The sequence below is a fragment of the Chelonia mydas genome, chromosome 4, assembly GCF_015237465.2.
Source record: "Chelonia mydas isolate rCheMyd1 chromosome 4, rCheMyd1.pri.v2, whole genome shotgun sequence".
Lineage (NCBI taxonomy): Eukaryota > Metazoa > Chordata > Testudines > Cheloniidae > Chelonia > Chelonia mydas.
In genome coordinates, this window is record NC_057852.1 from 8,417,294 (window position 1) to 8,436,652 (window position 19,359).

Sequence of the window (19,359 nt, forward strand, 5' to 3'; positions counted from 1 at the left end):
CTCCTAGGACATGAGGAGACCACAGGAAGTGAAGGCCTGATCTTGAGAAATGAGAATTACTATCGTGATTTTTTTGGTAAATTGCTGAGAGATCTGGCAGCATATAAATGCAAAGTTTTAATTTATTAGCTTTAGAATATCTTTACTAAAACTGACTTTTCCCTTACCTGTTAGTCCTTTACAGTGTGTAAAATGACTGGTATTACTTCTCTGCCGGACCTCTGCAAACTATTTGGCAGCTACAGTGATATCACATGAGCCTGTCATTTGAACAGCATCTGCTCCTTCCAGCCAATAGAGGGAGAGAATCTAAGAAGAAACATTCCCCCTCCCCACACCTTCAGCTGGAGGGAGAGCTACAGCTCAGATTAAGGTCTCAGGTAACATCACCATTCAGATGGCCAAATACCTTGTCCAAGTCCTCCAATAAAAGAGAGGAGTGAGGACCTGGTATTCCACATTTGCAAGAAACAACTCAGGAAACTCTAGCTGGCAAGAGAAGAGACAGGACACCTCATCAGTGCCCAGCTGCTTTCCTCAAGAGCTGGATGAGAAATGGAATGAATTTTTACCCCAAATTTGTCCAGTCTTTCATTGAAAAATTCCAAAATATTCCAACCTGCTTTTCTTATTACTGTGTTCACTCGGGACATTGTCTGCCTTGTGCTGGTTGGCTGTTTACTGCAATGCCCTCCCACCCCTTCATTCACAGTCTCTTAGCCCCAATTCACCTGCTTTGCATGCTCCCCACCTTCTATTCCTTTTGTCCCTCTCCCACTTATCCCTACCTTTCCATTTGCCCTCTCATCAGCCGGATGATGCTGTCTGGCCTCTGAATGATCTGCCTCTGCCGCTGACCTGCTCAATGACATGGCCTCCTCCACACAACATGACCTTGCATGCAGTGTAAGTGTGAGGTCATGCTGCACGGAAGAGATTTGGTTTCTCTGGGTGGCCCATGGAGGTGCCACACAATTATGTGTGTGGCCCACATCACTGTAAAGGTTGGACCACCAAAACCCACCACTCTGTGTCTGCTCCTGTCTTCTGTGGCATTACCAAATTTCAAACCACATGCCTGAGAGAAGCCTGCTTGCCATCCACTGCCTCCTCCCCCTGCCCCCCGGTTCCCTTCCACAGCCTTAGAGGAACCAGAAATAAGTGCTGTGCTCAGCTATAAACCAGCATGTTTATATGGGCAAGGACAAAAGCTCAATTAATACAAGGAACCATTCAGGAGACCCTATGGGAGTCAAACATACTTTTCCCCCTGTATTAGCACAGTGCAGAGCCCCCAGTGCCTAGCTGTACAGGTCAATACTCTCCAACCCATTTAGGAGTCCAAACAGCACCACACCACTAGTCTCCTAGTGCACAAAACGGGGCTGCTCCTTCCCTGTGCAGAGCAAGCTCACACTGGTAAGTCCCAGTCTCTGCTGGGCGGCCTGGTGTCTGTCCCAGTGACTACCATGTTGGCCAGGGTTCCTTTGTTGCATCTAGGCTGCTCTCCCAGCCTGCTTCCTAGGCCTATCCCCTATCCAAGAGTTCAGGCTGTGTTTAGGACTGTGCCCTCCAACAGCCGCAGCACATGAGCTCTCACCTCAGTTGTGTGTCTCTTCTCCCCACCCCACAGTCTTTCTCGCTCCTGTGCCAGATGATCAACCTAGAGCCCACCAGGTAAACTGCAGCCAATCCTCTTGGGAAGGGCAGAGCTCCTTCTCTGGAATGGCATTCCCCTCCTCCAATGGGAGGTGGGCTGGCAGTTGGGAGTCAGGAGTGGGATTTTCCTCCCTCGCCTTTGGCCAGGCAGCCCTCAGGGGCCAACGCCCCTCTCTTCGTGGTCCGTATGCAAGGTGGTGGGGGTAGGCTGCCCCTTACTGTGGCCATATGTATGTGGAGTGGGGGGCCCACATGTCTATTCAGATTGTAAGCTTTTTGGAGCTTAATGTGTTTGTACATTGCCTGGCACAATGCGGCTCCAATCTCAGTTGGGGCTCCTGGGGGATACCATCATACCAATAGGAAATCATAACTACAGTGTGGTTGACTTACTGGCAGGATGCTCCTTGAGCACTTTTAATTGGTTCATGCTACCAGGGAGAAATAAATCCACAGATGAAGTGCTCAGGATTTAGCACTAGATGGAAGTGCTTGTTTGTGGTACTCAAGTTGAATGGGAGCTCTAGCAGAAGAGAAGGGCTCATCTGCAAAGCTCTTTTTTTTTTCTTTGCCAGTTTCTAAAATGTTTATTAACCGAACAACTGTTTCATGAGAGCACTGATTAGCTGAGAAAAGTCTCTCCTGCAGAAGATGTGTGAAGGACGAGGACTTAACACCAAAAGAGCAATCAAGAAGAAGTGACTGATTGCACTGTTGGTAGCTGCTTGCTACATGTTCTTACACTGTGGTAGTGTTTTTACCCATGTAAAGGTCTCCTGGCCCTGATCTTGCACACAATTTGAGCTAGCATAGATTGTATGAATGAGCGAGCAAAGCAGTGTGAAGTGCACACACAAACACACCCCATTCCCCTTCCTCTCCGGCTCGTGAGCTCCCTGGAACTTAATGGGTGACTAGCACAATAAAAAGGGGCATGACTTTAGCAAAAGTGGAAGTGGCAAGTGACAAGCATGTCATAGGTGTCCTTCAGGAGCTCATGAGGACCCAAGCACATGCAAATGATGAGTGTCATGCTTAAAGCGGGGGACTAAAATTCAGAGGAAACTCGGGCTTGTGGCTAAAGCACTGGCCTGGGACATGGGGCATCTGAGCTCAGGTCACTGTTCTTCCATAGATCTCCTCTGTAACTCTGTTGTCATTTGCAGTGGGGTTGTTGTGTTGGTCCCAAGATATCAGAGGGACAAGGTCGGTGAGATAATATCTTTCATTGTGCCACCGTCTATGGGTGAAAGAGACAAGTTTTTGAGCTCCAGTGAAGAAGAGCTCTATGGAGCATGAAAACTTCTCTCTTTCCCTAAGAGAAGTTGGTCCAAAATATATTACATCACCCGCCTTGTCTTTTAATTTTGGGCACATGACTTAATCTCTGATTCACCAGGTTCAAAAGTGCCTGAGTTACTTAGGAGCCGAAGTCCCATTGACTAAATGACCGTGGATGTGTTACTGCAAATTCTCCTCTCTGGTTTCCCCTCTATAAAATGGAGATAACACTTTCTTTCTCCCATCATGTTTTAGTTTGAGTGGCGTACTCTCACTATGTACATGTAGAACACCTAGCCCAATGGGGCACCAATCTTGAGTTGGACCTGTAGGAGCTATTGTAATATGAATGCGGTTACTAAGAACTTCTTGGCTATCCACGGCCCCCCACAGAAAATTTTTGCTCCTTTTTCAAATTGTTCCTCCCTTGGTTGACACATGATTTAAAAATAAAATTCATCCTATTAATCGTTATTTACTCTCTACAAAACCATCACACTGTGTATATAATCTGGAAATCTTTCATGAATACATTTATGGGAGAGAGAATATTGGCTCCTTTCCCTCAGTAAAGCTTGCTCTTTTGCCACTAAAGTCTTTTATGCACTCAACCACAAAGGTGCACAGGGAATTGTTTGCTTAACTGTCATTTCTATGCAGAAGGTGGGCCATATTTCTCAATCTAAAATGGCAGCATTATGCACCATGGGAAACGATTTTGTATTGGCTGAGTTCAAGGTAAGTTTGCACATTGAGAACATTTGTGCTGGAAACGTGAGGTGTTGGGGAAATGCATCAAGTCTGCAGCCTCCTCTTCACTTTCCGTGTTTCTTAGTTTGTTTGTTTGTTTTTTGAAAGGCTGCACACAAAAAAGGGTCCCCAAGCACCTTATTGTCATTTATGTAAGAAAGAGAAAATAATTACAGCAACTTCCAAGAACAAAAACATTTCCCAACTAATGTCAAATGCCATAAAATAAACATAGCAGTTTCTTAAAACAAAACTAAAAGAGACTGGAACAATGGCATTGTCTATAGGCTGTTGGATCTCTTTTTATTTCACTGTTCTCATACCCAGTTCATTCACCCCATTCTCATCTACCATACCCTCCTTTCTCAGTACAGCAGTGGGTCAGATCCTCAGCTGGTGTAAACTGGTGTAGCCCTATTGATGTCAATACTGCTGTGCTGATTTACATCACTTGAGGATCTGGCTTGTATTCTGCCTTAGCTTGTATGTTACACCAGCTGGCATTACCTGTAGGTTAAGGGAGAGAGGCACTGGCCCGGGACTCAAGAGTTCTGAAGTTAATTAAACACGTGAGGAAGGACTTCCAACTGAGAAACAAGAACCCCAGTTTGGTCAGAGATATGAATCATAGAATACCAGGGTTGGAAGGGACCTCAGGAGGTCATCTAGTCCAACCCCCTGCTCAAAGCAGGACCAATCCCCAATTTTTGCCCCAGATCCTTAAATGGCCACCTCAAGGATTGAACTAACAACCCTGGATTTAGCAGGCCAAACCTCAAACCACTGAGCTATCCCTCCCCCACTTCCGATTCACCTGGAGGAGACACAGGCCAAAATTTTCAAAAGTGACTAGAGCATTTGGGAGCCTCCACTGTGGGGTGCCCAACATGAGACATTTTAAAGGGGTGGGGTTTTCAAAAAGGGCTAAGCCCCACTACCCATTGAAAATCAGGCCCCTTTAAGATGTTGTGGCAGGACGACCCGCTCCTCCCTTTGGACCACTATAAACAGGCTGGGTACTTTCCAGGTTTATAAGCACCAGTGTGTTATTTATTAGGTCCCCCCTGCCAGCTCATCAGTACAGCCTTGTGAAGCAACATATAAGGAGACATAAACTTCCCTCTGAGCCTGCTCTCTGGCAAGGGAGAGGGGGAAAATCTCCTCATCCTGAAATCCTGTATCCCCTGGCCGCCTCCCCACTTGCACTTCCTTCCTCTCCTTTAATTGTTGCCAGCTGATGGGTTGATTGTTCTCATTTACTCATCAACCTCCTGCCTAATTAAGCTATTGAGTGTCTGTCTCCCAATTAAGTCTATTCCAGGGGATAAAGAGCTAGCACTTTAGTGACCAGAGTGCTGGGGCAGCTCTAGGCTCCTAGAACTCTGTCATAGATGCCAAGCTGGGAACCCAAAAATGACCAATATCACTAGCAACTTTGAAAGTTATGGCAGCTGTTGACAAATCACAAGGGTCTCCAGCTCAGGTTTGACTTTGTGACAATGTCCAGGGAGTTCTACTAATACGTGCTGTCTGCCAAATGCAATAGAGGTGTTGATGACGTGCAAAGAAGGCAGTTTGGGTGGGATGGTATAAAATTACTGCAGGAGGAACTTGCCAAAGGGTGTGATGCAAAGTCAATTGAAGTCAAGGGGATTCTGGGTGTGATGCAAAGTCAATTGAAGTCAAGGGGATTCCCCCCCCCCCAATATTTTCATAGATTTTCAGTTTTGTGCATAAGCAAAATGCAAGTTTCTCAGTGGTTTTTATAGTAATGGCACAATTCTAGACCTGGTCCCCCCCCTTTTTTTAAACCACACTAATTTATTTGGGAGAAAAATGCAGTTTCCTCAACATTAAAACAGTGTGAGGCTTTCAGATACGGCTGTATTGGGGCTGTTTAAGTACTTAATATAGGTGGAAGATGAGGAACTATTTTAATAGGGAGGCCATTTCCTGTCATAGAGAAACTCTGTTAAGAGTGAAGGTGCATGTGAAGAGAAGAACAACACTTTAGAATAAGGACATGTCTAAATGAGCATGTTTGTTGTTATAGTACGTTTCCAAGACAGCAACATCTTTCTCAATGGTTGTCCTCACCTTATCTGTCTTCCCTCAAGTGATATCTAGTCAAGGGCTTGTCTAGGAATAGTTTTGACATCTGTAGAACATATCTAAACCACTTCAGCCTTCTTTCTCAAATCATTGTAGCGCATCAGCGTTGGGTTACTTGGTCCCACAGGTGGACACCATTGTCTTCTTTGCAAGCTCTCTGATGGACTGTGTTAAGTTTCCTGTTGTGGGCTTCTAACCATTTGCCAAATTTCAGAAGCATCTAACAATGTGTGTATTACGTTGACATTGTATAACCTTATCTTGGTTCTTATGTGAATCGTCTTATTTTTCCAAGATATTTGTGAATCCCAAAATCCTCCACCTGCCTTCCCAATCCATGCTTCCTCCTCTTTATGGAGATGGCCATCTGCACTGATTGTGCTTCCGAGATACAAACTCGTTAACCATTCTGTTTTCTTTACTATCAATCACGTATACACCATCGCTTCTGACTTCTTTCAGTGATCATGACATTAGTTTTCTTTTGGTTGATTCTTAATTCCTAATCCTTCGGCAGCCTCACATTTGACAGTGGTAATAGTCTTTTTCATTACATCATAATTATCGGTCTCTAAGAGAACAATGTCATTTGCAAAACTGACACTTTGATGTTTTCCTCTATTCCACATAACTCCTGAATCTTCCTTTGATGTTGCTTTTTGCATCCCATAATCTATCACAATATAGAAAAAGAAAATTGCATGATAAGATGCAATTCTACCACATGCCTATGATAATCAAACTAAATTGCTTTCTCCACTTTCTATCTCTACACAGTATTTTGAACCTTCATCCAGCAAGCGACACTAGCTATAGGAAGTCCATACGTGACAATATCTTCCATAGCAACTCTTTATGCGTGCAATGAAAAGCATTGGTGAAATCTCTGACGTTCAGGACTAACCTTCTCTGGTAAGCAAGCCATTCCTCGATCAATTGTCTCAGGATACAGATGTGATCTACGCAAGATCTTTTTGGTGTAAGGCTTGCTTGCTCAGTACATGGTTTTCCCATCGATGACCAGTTTGATTCTGTTTGACAGTACACTACAGAATAATGCGAGTATGGCATTATCCCTCACCAGTTATCACATGCCAGTTGGCTACCTTTCTTTGGTAATTTACAGATTACGCCTTTCTTCCAATCCTCTAGCAGAATTCTCTCCTGTAAACTCTATTAGACTTCCATGTTAGTTTGTGTTTCCTGCACTGAGGGAAACATATTCCCCCAATGCACAGGTTCTACATACTGCACAGTTTGATGACTCTTTCACCATTGTCCGTTCACCCCTCTGCTCCGTGTTCCATGTTTACCCATATAATGCTCACACTCAGTGTTGTTGTTACCAATTTAGGCATTCATATCACCAATATCCAGAATGGCATCATAAGCATGAACCTGGTTTAGTACATCTTGCAACCGGTTGTAAAAATGTCTTTTGTTTTTTAATCACGATCACCGATAGGTATGTAACACTGGATGAGAGTTATTTTAGCATGATTTACAGCAAAATTTTCTCTTATCATTCATGATTATCTGGTTCTCATTCCCATAAAGCTTGTGTTGCCCTTTTGTGGAGCAATATGCCTAGTCCCTCTATGTGAGTATCATCTTGCCTTCCTGAATGGAGTCTTCTGCTTTCAGTTCATCTCATTTTGTTCACTCCAAGAATACTAATATCGGGTTTCTGCATTCATAAGAATGGCAAACTCATAGTGACAAAGAATTTGTAGCAAAACAGAACCAGCTGGTAAGGTGTGGCAGATTTTTTGTCAACAAAAAAACAGCTGATTTAGCACAGATTTATTAATTAATTGTCTCTTAACTGGTCTTAATGAGAGAACAAGCTGAAAAGTTGACATAGAAAATCTATCCGTGTAACCTGCAAAATGCTGAAGCTGCATAAGACTGTAAAACACTGAATCTTATAGCTTTTGCTTAACTATTGATGGGGTTTTCATGTTTCTTTCACTTTTTCCCGGAATTAAATGACTTCTGCACTCCTGGTCTCCAGAGAACCTTTCTTTGACTACAATGTGGCTGAACTTTTAGACCTCATCCTTCTTTGGGCTGCACTGATTTTTACTCACATCTCCTTATCATTTGAAAATCTTTCTCTGTGCCACACAGGACAGGAGTCAGTGTGTTAGTGCCAGTGTGGTATAGAAATCAGGGTTTCTTTGTGTATGTGGTGGGAGGAGGAGAGGAGAAATGTTTGAGTATGCTTTCTTCCTGACAGACATAGAGAGAACAGAATGCAACTTGTATAACTGACCTTCTTGTTCACTAGAGCATTTGGTCAAGATTTTCAAAAGTGTCTGGTGATTTTGGGTGCCTCTATTTTAGCGTGCCCAATCTGAGACAGCCGGATATTCAGAGGGCTGGTGTTTAGCACATTCTGAAATCAAGCCCTTTTAAGATGCCTCAAGCTGGACACACAAAAATGGAAGCACCCAAACTCATGAGTCACTACTGAAAATCTTGGCCATTTATTATTCTATTAACAGAAACACTCTCTTAACATCACTTTAAAGGGCAACATGGTTTAATCTTAACAGCATTTTGTTCTGTTTTTTGCTTAGGAATAACTATGATGCCTTTGGATGTACATTTTCATAAGTAACTCCAGGCTTAGTGCATGCTGCTATTCCAATGCTTGTATCTTTCCGTAAATCACTTTGCATTTGAAAGACACACAGATAATTTCCAAAATGTATGTTTTACTGCAATGGCACATGCCATCATAAAATAAATATAATATAGGTTTTTTTTATAGTAGCTGAGTTTTTAATCTCTGTAAACCTAAAACGTTAAACAACTCAGCCTGCTATCAAAGTTTTAGTCTATCCGGAAGAAGCCATCTGCTTTCCACCAAAAATCACTGTTTCCTTGATCTCTTCAAATTAATCCTGCTGTGATTAACTTCAATCCAATTAAAAAGAACATGTAGGCAGCTGTAGCAATCTGATTACCTGTGGACACTCTAGCATGCTGCCTCGTGGGGGGAACCAGGTTCAAAGCTAATACATCAGGCATGAAAGCATCGCCTCAGACTCTCCTCTCTCTGGTAAGATGTGTATTAGACAGCAGTGCTGCACTTGTTGTTTATAAAAAAACCTTTCAGGCATGGATCTCAAGGAACTGTATAGACATCTTTATACACCCCCTTGTGAAGAAGATATGTGTTAGAGATGGGCCTGACCTGCAAAGCACATGCTAATTTCTTGAGGCAGTACTGTCTAGTGGTTAGGGCACTGCACAGACAGAGGGAAATGAGGTAAAATCCAAGCTCTGGCACTGACTTGGTGTATGACTTTGGGCAAGTCACTTCCCCTCCTATTTCTTGAAAGGTCAGGTTTTTAAAAAAGGAAAGGATTCAAAATAATCAGAATATCCCATTTCAGCATTTTGAAATGACTTTTTATACACATTTCAGATATTTGTAGCGAGACTAAAAAAAGACGAATTAAACCCATATTTCAAAATCTCAACATTTTGATTGACCTGAGCTGGTATTTTATTTTTGCCAATTCATGACATTTTTGAGATTGATTTTTCATTCCAATTCGAGATTGGAAATTTCTGAATTCTCTCAAATTTTCCCAGGATGGGAAATCCATTTCCTGCCCAGCTCTAGTCCACATTAGGGATCATACATTGGTTAAAACAAAACACAAACTCCCCTGCCTGACATAGCTATATTGTTTAGAAAAGGCCATGGCTCATGATTACGCTTTGAGAATCAAGCCACCAAAGCAGAACACTCCTTTTTGCTTGCCCAAACGTCAGTTCCTGTTGTCTTAGCTTTATTTGCATAGACTCTCAGCACACAGCCATTTTGTAAGGCCTCCGTAATGTTTCTATTACAGTGAGGCTGTGATTTCATTTAATCTTCCCACTGAGGGGCAAGAATCAATGAGAGAGGTGTATAATGAGGAGAGAGATGAGGGAGGCTTGGAAGACAAAAAAGACCCAGGGTGGTGAGAGATAGATAACTATGGAAAGTAATGACAGGTTTCAGAGTAGCAGCCGTGTTAGTCTGTATCCGCAAAAAGAAAAGGAGGACTTGTGGCACCTTAGAGACTCACAAATTTATTTAAGTACAAGCTCACAAAAGCTTATGTTCAAATAAATTTGTTAGTCTTTAAGGTGCCACAAGTACTCCTGTTCTTTTTATGGAAAGTAATGGAGATGGGTAAAAGTGGGCCGAGACAAGACAGTGTGAAAGAGACGAAGCAATAAGGGTAAATTGGTACAGCTGGTTGAGAAATCTATTTTATTAGTTACGAAACATTTTGAAAAACATCCACAAATGTATCTTTTTTAAAAAAAGATCAGTATTTTTGTGTTCCAGTCAAAAACTGCAAATATGTCAACAAGAAACAAATGTTCTCCCCCAAGTTCCTGATTCATCATAAAACAGTTTAGACAAAAATTGTTTAGAGCAGTGCTAAAGAAAAAAGGAGGGGAAAGGGGGAGGAATGTTTCAGGCATGAGAAATGAAAGAGGATCTTGTGGGTAAAGCAATTGATTATGCTGGACTAGACTGGGACTCAGAACACTAGGGTTCAATCCCTGCTTCTTCTTGGGATTTTGGGTGCCCTTGGGCAAATCATGAAGGTCAAGACTGTTAAAAAATAGGAGCCTAGAACAGGTCAAAAAATCCATCCATTGTCAACAAAAAAATACCCTCCAAAATGTTTAGTTATCTTCCAAAAATAGAATTTTCAGTAAAAACATTTTTTAAAAAAATCAGTGTTTTTGATTGGCAATACAAAGGCCCTGTCAAAGTACAGCGCAATTGAACACGTATTCTCCCTCTGTGGCCCACCAATGTTACCTACTCTCAGACTTCCAGCTCACATCTCTCTCCCTCCTGACCAAGGTATTTCCAGGCTGCACAGTTGCCTACCTATAGTGTGAGTTCCCCAGAAAATCAGACTGCCTAAGCAGGCCTGTTTTCCTTTCTTCTCAGAGGTTACAAACATTTCCACAGTTATAAAGGTACTACATTGCTTTTCCTAAGCAAGCACATTACAGATACAGCTGTTAAACCCATAATAACCTACATGTGTGCTTATAAACTTACCAGAGATCACACCTACTCCAAAAAGGGACCTGGCAGAAGTCAGACCTTAAAACCCCAACCAGGGTTTTTCCTGTGGTTACTGCCTAATCACCTTGGCTCAGAACAAGCACACCCCTGGATGTAGGAGTCACTCTTTTATACAGCTTGGGACTCTAATCTTTTCTTTGTGTAACTTTTGATTAGCAGACCAAGGTCCCCTCCTCAGAGTGATGTTTTGAAGGCTGAATTCTTGCATAACTGGAGGAGGTACATGTGCATACACCCCAGATTTCCTGGGAAGCTGACTCAACTTTAAATGTTCATTCTTGTCTGGAACATTATTTCAAATAGGCCTTTGAAGCTCATAACTCTCAGGGTTTACATTAGCCAGGTCTACATGCAATCCCACAATAATATGTACACATTTGCTTTTTAATACAATGAACTCCCAAGACACTTCAACTTAATTCAGTAAATTTTGTCCAGGATATTGCAGGAAATTGCCATTTCTGTCACAGACCGAAGGTCTAAAATCCATTTTCAGCCACCTAAATAAGCACCCTGATTTTCAAAAGTGCTAAGCACCCAACAGCTATCATTGAATTCAGCAGGTTAATTTGAGTCCAATAATTGAAAATATTGGTCTGTATAATTATAGGGCAACCATTAGCAAACGCTGACATTTTAATGATCCTCACTGTTGGGATTTTCTTTTTTATGAGGCTGTCCTTATTGCACCATAGTTAAGGTTGAGATGAGCTTCCTGTATAAGAGCTGATCCTTCTAAGCATAGTAAAGTCTTCAGGAACAATCAGCTGATCCAATGTTGGTCCCAGTAGGAGGTTTGCAGCAGCTTAGGGCCAGATTTACAAAACATCTCAGCCCTTGAGCTGGGCTCATAACTGATGGTTTGGATCAGTGGACAAACTGGAAAAAAGTTTCAGAACAAACTCCCCCCCCCAAGTTTCTTGGTGAAAACAAAAAAAAGAAAGTGAAAAAAAAATGGATTTCAGATGAAACAAAGTGTTATGTTCAGCTGAAATGAAACGCTTTTTAAAAAATAAATAAATAAGGAACATTCCAAACCAGAAAATCAAAATGTTTAATTTCAGGAATGCTGATTTGAACTGTTTTCACATTTCTCTCTCTTTCCGGACACTATTCACTGAAATAACCTGAATTCACAGGTCATAGTGGTCAACCCACATCTTCATTTTTCAATGAAAAAAACTATTTGCACAGAAAATTTCACCTAGCAGGTCCCATTTAGGCACTTCTGTAGGCAGCTAGATTTTGAGTGTACTCTGTGGGAGCTGCTGAGAGCTGAGCCAAAATGTGTCCCTTAAATGGAAGCAGGATCGGGCTCAATAAAGATGTTAAAAACTTCTACAGAGGATGAAAAAAATATCCCTCTCAGCTTGACCTGACATCTGTTGGAAGAACTGACCACTGAGCGTACAAGGCCGTAAGCTACCCAAGAAATACAATTATAAGACAGGAGGAACTGAGAACACTTGGGAGTAATGACTTCAGCATTCCAAATTAAGGCTGATCGCTTTTAAGACTGAATGGTGACACTACAACTTTGGGAATTTGCTTACTTTCTGCTAGCTCTGGGCTCCCATATAAAGGCTATTAAAAACAAGACCTGTTGCAGTTAATGGTTGTTTAACTGATTTTTAGCTGGACTAATGTTTCCAGTGAATGCTACTTTGGTCTCCAGGGTATGGTATGGCTGGATCTGTGCTTTTTTTCCTCTAAAAATAAGAGAGAACACGCGCGCGCACGAGAGAGAAGCAGTGAATAATATTACTGTACTGATTTACATAAATGCAGTTTAATGCAGACTCATTTTCCAGCACTTGTATAAAGGTGATTCAGTGCCAAGCTGTTCTTACGTTTAATAGCTTCTGGGATGCAGGGAGCGCTCTTCCCAATGGAGCCACATTGGAAGAACTGGAAATATTGCAATTTTTGTGCTAGTTCAAACCTAAATACTAGGACAATGACTCCCCAACAGCGGAAGAGTCTTATTAAATTAAAGCCCTGTGTCAAAGAAATATGCTTGGCCATATTAGCAGTCAGGTAAAGATCGCCACTGTTGACCCATGTGTTTAAAATTCTGGGAACAGATGGCATACATGATGCTAGTATTGGTCTAATATGCAAGGTAGAAAATGCAACAATAAAAAAGTAAAGTCATTGTTATTGGATTCAATCTGCTGATTATACAGAAATAAAGCAACACTATGCTTTTAATTACTCACATTTTGTCCCCTTTCCTTTGTGTTCTATTATATATTATATGTGAAGCAAAGATTTTCAAAACATAGATGCTTAAATTTAGGCTCTAAAGTCCATATTTAAGTGCCTAAATATGGGGCCTGATTTCCAAAACGCTGAGTAATAAAACCAGTCAAAATATGTGGAATTTTCAATGAAAAAAAAAAAAAGGAAGGAAGGAAGGAAGGTGCAATGAAATGTTCATGAGATTTCCTTTATTGTTTGGCCAGCTTTCTGTTTACTATTGACTTCAGTGGGATGTCTCCATAAGGGAAGAATCTGAGATATTCCTCAAATGATTTCAATGGGAGCCACTAGGTTCTCAGCAATTTTGAAAACCAGCCACTTATTTAGGTGCTTAAATATGGATTTAGGTCTAGATCCTCTAACACAAAAGTTCTCAAACTTTAGCAACCCAAGGACCCCCCTTTTGATTTAAAATTTTTAAGGACCCCCAAGTCCCACTGCTCAGCTCCAGGCCCCACCCTCACTCCATCCCTTCCCCCAAGGCCACACTCCCCACCCCACCTCTTCCTGCCCCCCACTCACTCCATCCCCCCTCCCTCTGTTGCTCACTCTCCCCCACCCTCACTCACTTTCACCAGGCTGGCCCCTCCTCCCCCCCGCGGGCCACAGAGATGTGCCGGCTGCTTCTGGGAGCGGCACAGAGCCAGGGCAGACAGGGAGTCTGCCTTAGCCCCGCCAGACTTTTCACACCTAAAATCTCCCGGTTTGGCTTCAGTCGCCTCCAGGAGATAGAGGAAGGGGGAGGAGTTGATCAGCAGGGAGTTGATCAGCAGGGCCCACACTCCCACTGGAGTACCCTTTGAGAAATGGTGCTTTAAGATATTAATTTCAATGGGAGTTAAGCACCCCTCCATTTTTGAGAGTCTTCACCTGTGTTTTTACTTCACGTGCTATAGAGACATGCATCATAGAAAACATCTACATAATGTCTCTAGGATTTTGTTTAATACATTTGGAAAGTTCTCACAATGCATGGTATAGTATACAATTTTCAGCAGACAAAAAGCCTACCAATCCTGGAAAAAAAGCATGTCATGCTTGGTGTGACGCTTCACCCCATATTCTTCATAGAAATATAGTTATGATATTTATATGCAAAAGAAAAGGAGTACTTGTGGCACCTTAGAGACGAACCAATTTATTTGAGCATAAGCTTCAATCAATCTGATGAAGTGAGCTGTAGCTCACGAAAGCTTATGCTCAAATAAATTGGTTCGTCTCTAAGGTGCCACAAGTACTCCTTTTCTTTTTGCGAATACAGACTAACACGGCTGTTACTCTGAAACCTGATATTTATATGGCATGACTAAGATATACTTTATGCCAGATGAGTCTTGAAAGATGTCATTGGAACAGTTATGATTTACTGAATGTGATTATCCAATTTGTATCCATGTATCATTTCTGTATCTGAAGCTAGGAATATTGACCATGTATCTGTATTTCAGATGTGCTACTTTGGGTAACATCAAAACTAGCCCTTCAGGTACAACAATGACAAAGTCATATAGGGCTGATGGCCCATCAGCAGAGACAATGGACTGTGAAAGAACTTAGTCTTCTTGTGGATGCTCCAAACAGCCTGCAAGTAATGGCTGCTACAACCCTGCAGAGACATGTGACGGAGTCACCTGGTACCGGACCCCACCATGGAATGCCAGGGTTTTTCCACTGGAAGACAAAGGGTTCCCACCATACACAAAAGCTATATAAGGCAGGGAAGTGACATCATTGTGGGTTCTCCTCTGCCTCCCCGCCCAAAGAGACACTGGGAGACACCTGGAAACAAGAACTAAATTTGGGGGGAAAGAGTTGAGCCCAGGCTGGAAGGGTGACTAGCCTGAGAGTAATAATACCTGAAGTTTCAAGCTGCAGGCCAGTGCAGCTGGCTTTCAAGAATTTTTGCAATCTGCCTGAAACAACATTTAGGGTGAGAAATTACTATTTTAGCCAATATCTTTAGTTTATTACGTTTAGTCTGCGTCTTTTGTTTTATTTGCTCGGTAATCTGCTTTGTTCTGTTTGCTACCTCTTATAATCACTTAAAACCTGCCTTTTATAGTTAATAACATTGTTTTGTTTATTATTAAACCTATTTTGTGTAATTTCTATCTGGGGAGGAAGAAGGTGTGCATCTCTCTCTTCACATTGAGGAAGAGAGCAAATTTTTATGAGCTTGCGCTGTGCAGATCTTTCTATACAGCACAAGACAGTATTATTTGGGGTTTATTCCCAAAAAGGGTTGTGCACATGAGTGCTGGGTGAATCCTCTCACACGGAGCTGACTTCACTCTGTCTGCAACTGGTTGTGGCCCTACCTGTGTGTGTGTGTGTGTGTGCTGCAAGAGGCCAGAGAGCCTAATTCAGCAAAACAGGGAGAGGGAATCCAGGCCGGTGGAGCAGGAGGGGCTCAGTGAAACCCCAGTGTATCAGGTGGCATCCCAGAAGGGGAGTCCAACCCGTCACATTTGGTATCATACTTCTGCAATTTCTTGGGCAATACATTAACAATCAGTGACATCAAATCTCAGAACATTATATTAGAAACAGATATTTTGGTCCCTATTCTCCTCTGTCACACACCAGGGTAAATCAGGATATACCACATAGACAGGGATCCACTCACCATGCTAGTGCCTCCTGCTGGTTATCTTGGGGATTTGTGCTGCAGGTCGGTACGCCCACTCCCAGTGGTGTCTCACTCACCATCGCTTCTGCTTCCAGACCCATGTCACTCCAAGAACCGCGGTATTCTCTTCATGACACAGCCCTCTTTCCATGTCGTGATCTGCATTGCCCCTCTCTGGGGGCCAGTACTGCAGTCCAACTATCCAGCCACTTCCTCAGTGGCAAGTGTGTGTGTGTGTGGGGAGAAACAGTCCCACCCACTACTCTGGGTCCCAGCCCAGGGACCCTGTAGATAGCAGCCACGTGCTGAGTTCCTTCCAACCTCTCAATACCTTTCCCTAGGCCACTTCCCCACGACCCCAGCACCTTCCTCCCCTTTACCTCAGGGCCTCAGCATGTCAGTCTTAGCAGCCAGCCAGGAGCTCTTTCTCACTCCCCTGATCCTGCCCAGCATGGCTCTGTCCATTGTGCTAGCTTTCTTCCCCCTGCAAGGCAGCTAGTTCTCCCTCCTTGAGCTCCAAGGAGCAACTGACCCTGCTCTGCCCTGCGGCTCTTCTTATATAGGCCTGCTAGGCCATGACTGGCTGTTCCTTGAAGCCCCTCTCCCATTGGTTGCTTCCTGCGCAGCCTCCCTAGGCCCCTATCAACCCCTTGCAGGCCAGTGTAGGGAAAATGCCCTCATCACATACCATCATAAAACTGGAGGAACTGAGAGGAGTATCAGTTTGAGACTCTAATCCTGTAATGAGTTATAGATGAGAAGACCCCTGCACAGAGCGCGCATGTAGTCAATGGATGCAGGGGTCTACTCCTTCAGAATCATTGCAGGATGTATTTAATAGCCGTGGGTTTTTTTTGTTTATTGCTCAAACTTGCATCATATGATAGAGGTGGCACTTTCCCCCTGCTATTGAGAGAGAAGAGTGAAAAGGAATATTTTGCAAGTCCTATTGACAAACAGTTTTGCCAGACTTCTCTTATTTTGGATGTCTTGACACCAACTTAGCATTTAGAACTAGGTGAATTTTTTGTGCATTTTTTTTTTTGCCAACAAATGCAGAGTCAGCAACACAGAAACATTTAAAGAGTTTCTGTTGATTTCACTAAGTTGTCCCAGTTGAAAAATAACCAAAACACCCCCAATTAAATATATATATATATATATATTCATATTATCAAAATGAAACATTTTGATTTGAAACAACTTTTGGCTTCAAATTTAAAAAAAAAATAAAGTTAAACCAAAAATATTTGTAAATGGTCAACATTTAAATGAAATGTATTGTTCTGACAAAATCAGACCATTTTGTTTAACCTGAAACTTTTTTTTCCAATATTTTGATTTGCCAATTTAAAAAAAAAAATGGTATTGGTTTGATCCAAAGTGATTTTAATGATTGCTAGTGAACTGGAAAATAAATCCGTTAGTCGCCTCGCTCTAATAGTGACTTTATAAGCAATACTGTCATTCTACTAGTTTCATTCCTTTCACTGGCCATGTGAATTCACAGCATGAGGGGGCAAAAAAAGAAGAGACTCTCCAGTGTGTGTTTGCCAGGTGAGGAAAATATTTTCCTCACTAATCTTTCTCTGGTAGTGTCTGTCAGAGAGAGAAAGAGATACTCAATTATACCCAAGGCAATGGACATTCAGCTCAGCTTGATTTTTCAATTCTATGCACAGTAGGAGGCTCAAGAGGAAACAATGAGGTGAAATCAGCAAACAGAGTCAACTTTTGATTCCTATGCCGTTTAAATCCAAATTATAGTAATTTACAGAATCCAGACTTGCTAGATTTTCATTGTTTTCCAATTTAGGTTTCACAAGCATAATCCATGAGAAGCCCCCGTTTCAATTTGAACTTGATCAATGCAGATGACCTTTGGTGCCTGCTTCTCTACTAATTGGACTCCAAGTAGCTGTTCACATTAAGAACAATCTAAGTACCGTAAACAACTTAGAACTGGAGGGAGCAGAAACAGTGAAACAGAAAATTAGCTCACCCAAATTAATTTCATTCACGTGTCCATGTGCCTCAACAGCTGTAGTGACATTCTGGCGTCCATATGGAGGCCTGGGTTCGAATCCTACTTCTGATGCTATGTTGAAAGTTCCATGTAAACAGGTGTACCTATGGTCATTGGTAGTGCAGAACACAATGTGGTTTTATTATTCCTACAAAACCCAGGAACTATGCTACTTATTCTTGAGCACCATCTACTGGCACCTTATTAGTGAACTATTTACATATATACAAACATCTCCTATTTACACAGAGCACTCTTGTAACAACCTGAAATACCTATTAGAGTTCAAAGGCTGGATCCTCAGCTGATGTAAATTAACATAGCTCCATTGAGCTACTGCAATTTACACCGACCTAGGATTTGACCCCCAAAAGGTACATGCTTCAAAATAGTGTTGATTTGTACTGGAGATATTCTTCAGAGCCAGTACAAGCTACAGCAGAAATTCCTTAATAATGATGGATTTTTCTGTAATGCTTCTCCTAATTGCTGAAAGCAAAGCACCTACAGACTGAAGAATAGAACACAGCATATCAGGATTAATCTGATAAAAAGAGGATAGTCATTTGGCCATTGGTGAAAAGCTGGTGATTCGTTGATGGAGTCCACAGTAACGTCTGTCAGATCTTAGCATTCTGTCATTACCTCAAGAGACCTAAGGCTGAGTCTAGTAAAGAATCTAAGTGGCACAAAGCAAGTCTATTTGGTGGGATTATGGGGATAAATGGCAGCTACAATAAAAATAGAGGGTGGGGGTGGAGAATTGCCACTCCAATTAGGACTTACAATGCATGTGGCAGTCCCATCTGATATTGGGTCTTGTAATAAAGAGAGTGGGTGCCTGAAAAAATGTCTTACACTTCTGTGACTAGCTGTTTCTCTCCACTGATAAAGCTGTCAAGTGTTCTTGGCATGATTTATTGCTCCTCACTCTTAGCCGCTTGCCTGCCATTCCATGTATTTGCACCTGGTGGCAGCATTATTGCCAATAGATTCATCTTCTTTGTTAGGCACCTGCACATCTCTGGATGTAAGACAAAGGCCATTATGCACATTAGGGGATTTATACAGCTGCAGGGATGGCAGGAAAGTGGGGATCCCTGTGTAGTGCATCTATCTTCATTCAGCGCTTGCCTCTGTGTACAATTCCCAGACATTTAAACTTCCTCATCAGTATGATGACTCAGATTTCTTCAGAGATGCCAACATTTGGTACATACTGTAACTTACAGTGTGTAACCTGGAGAACCCAAAAGCTGTTTGGTTCTCCTGGAAGTGCTCGTGAAAGCTCCAAAGATGAGGCCCCTAAGACACACCAAGAGGCTTCTGGACTGTCCAAGCCACTCCAGGGTCTGAGAACTTATGAAGGCATTCCCAGCATTGGCCCACTTACCCAGGACCTCGAGACAGTGATTTGGTTCTGGATGCTTGTGGTACCAAGAGAGGGCTGAGCCACTGTCTCAGCTGTAGGTGCTTCATGTAGGCCATGGGACCAGTGGAGGAGTATGATGCTACCTGAGGAGA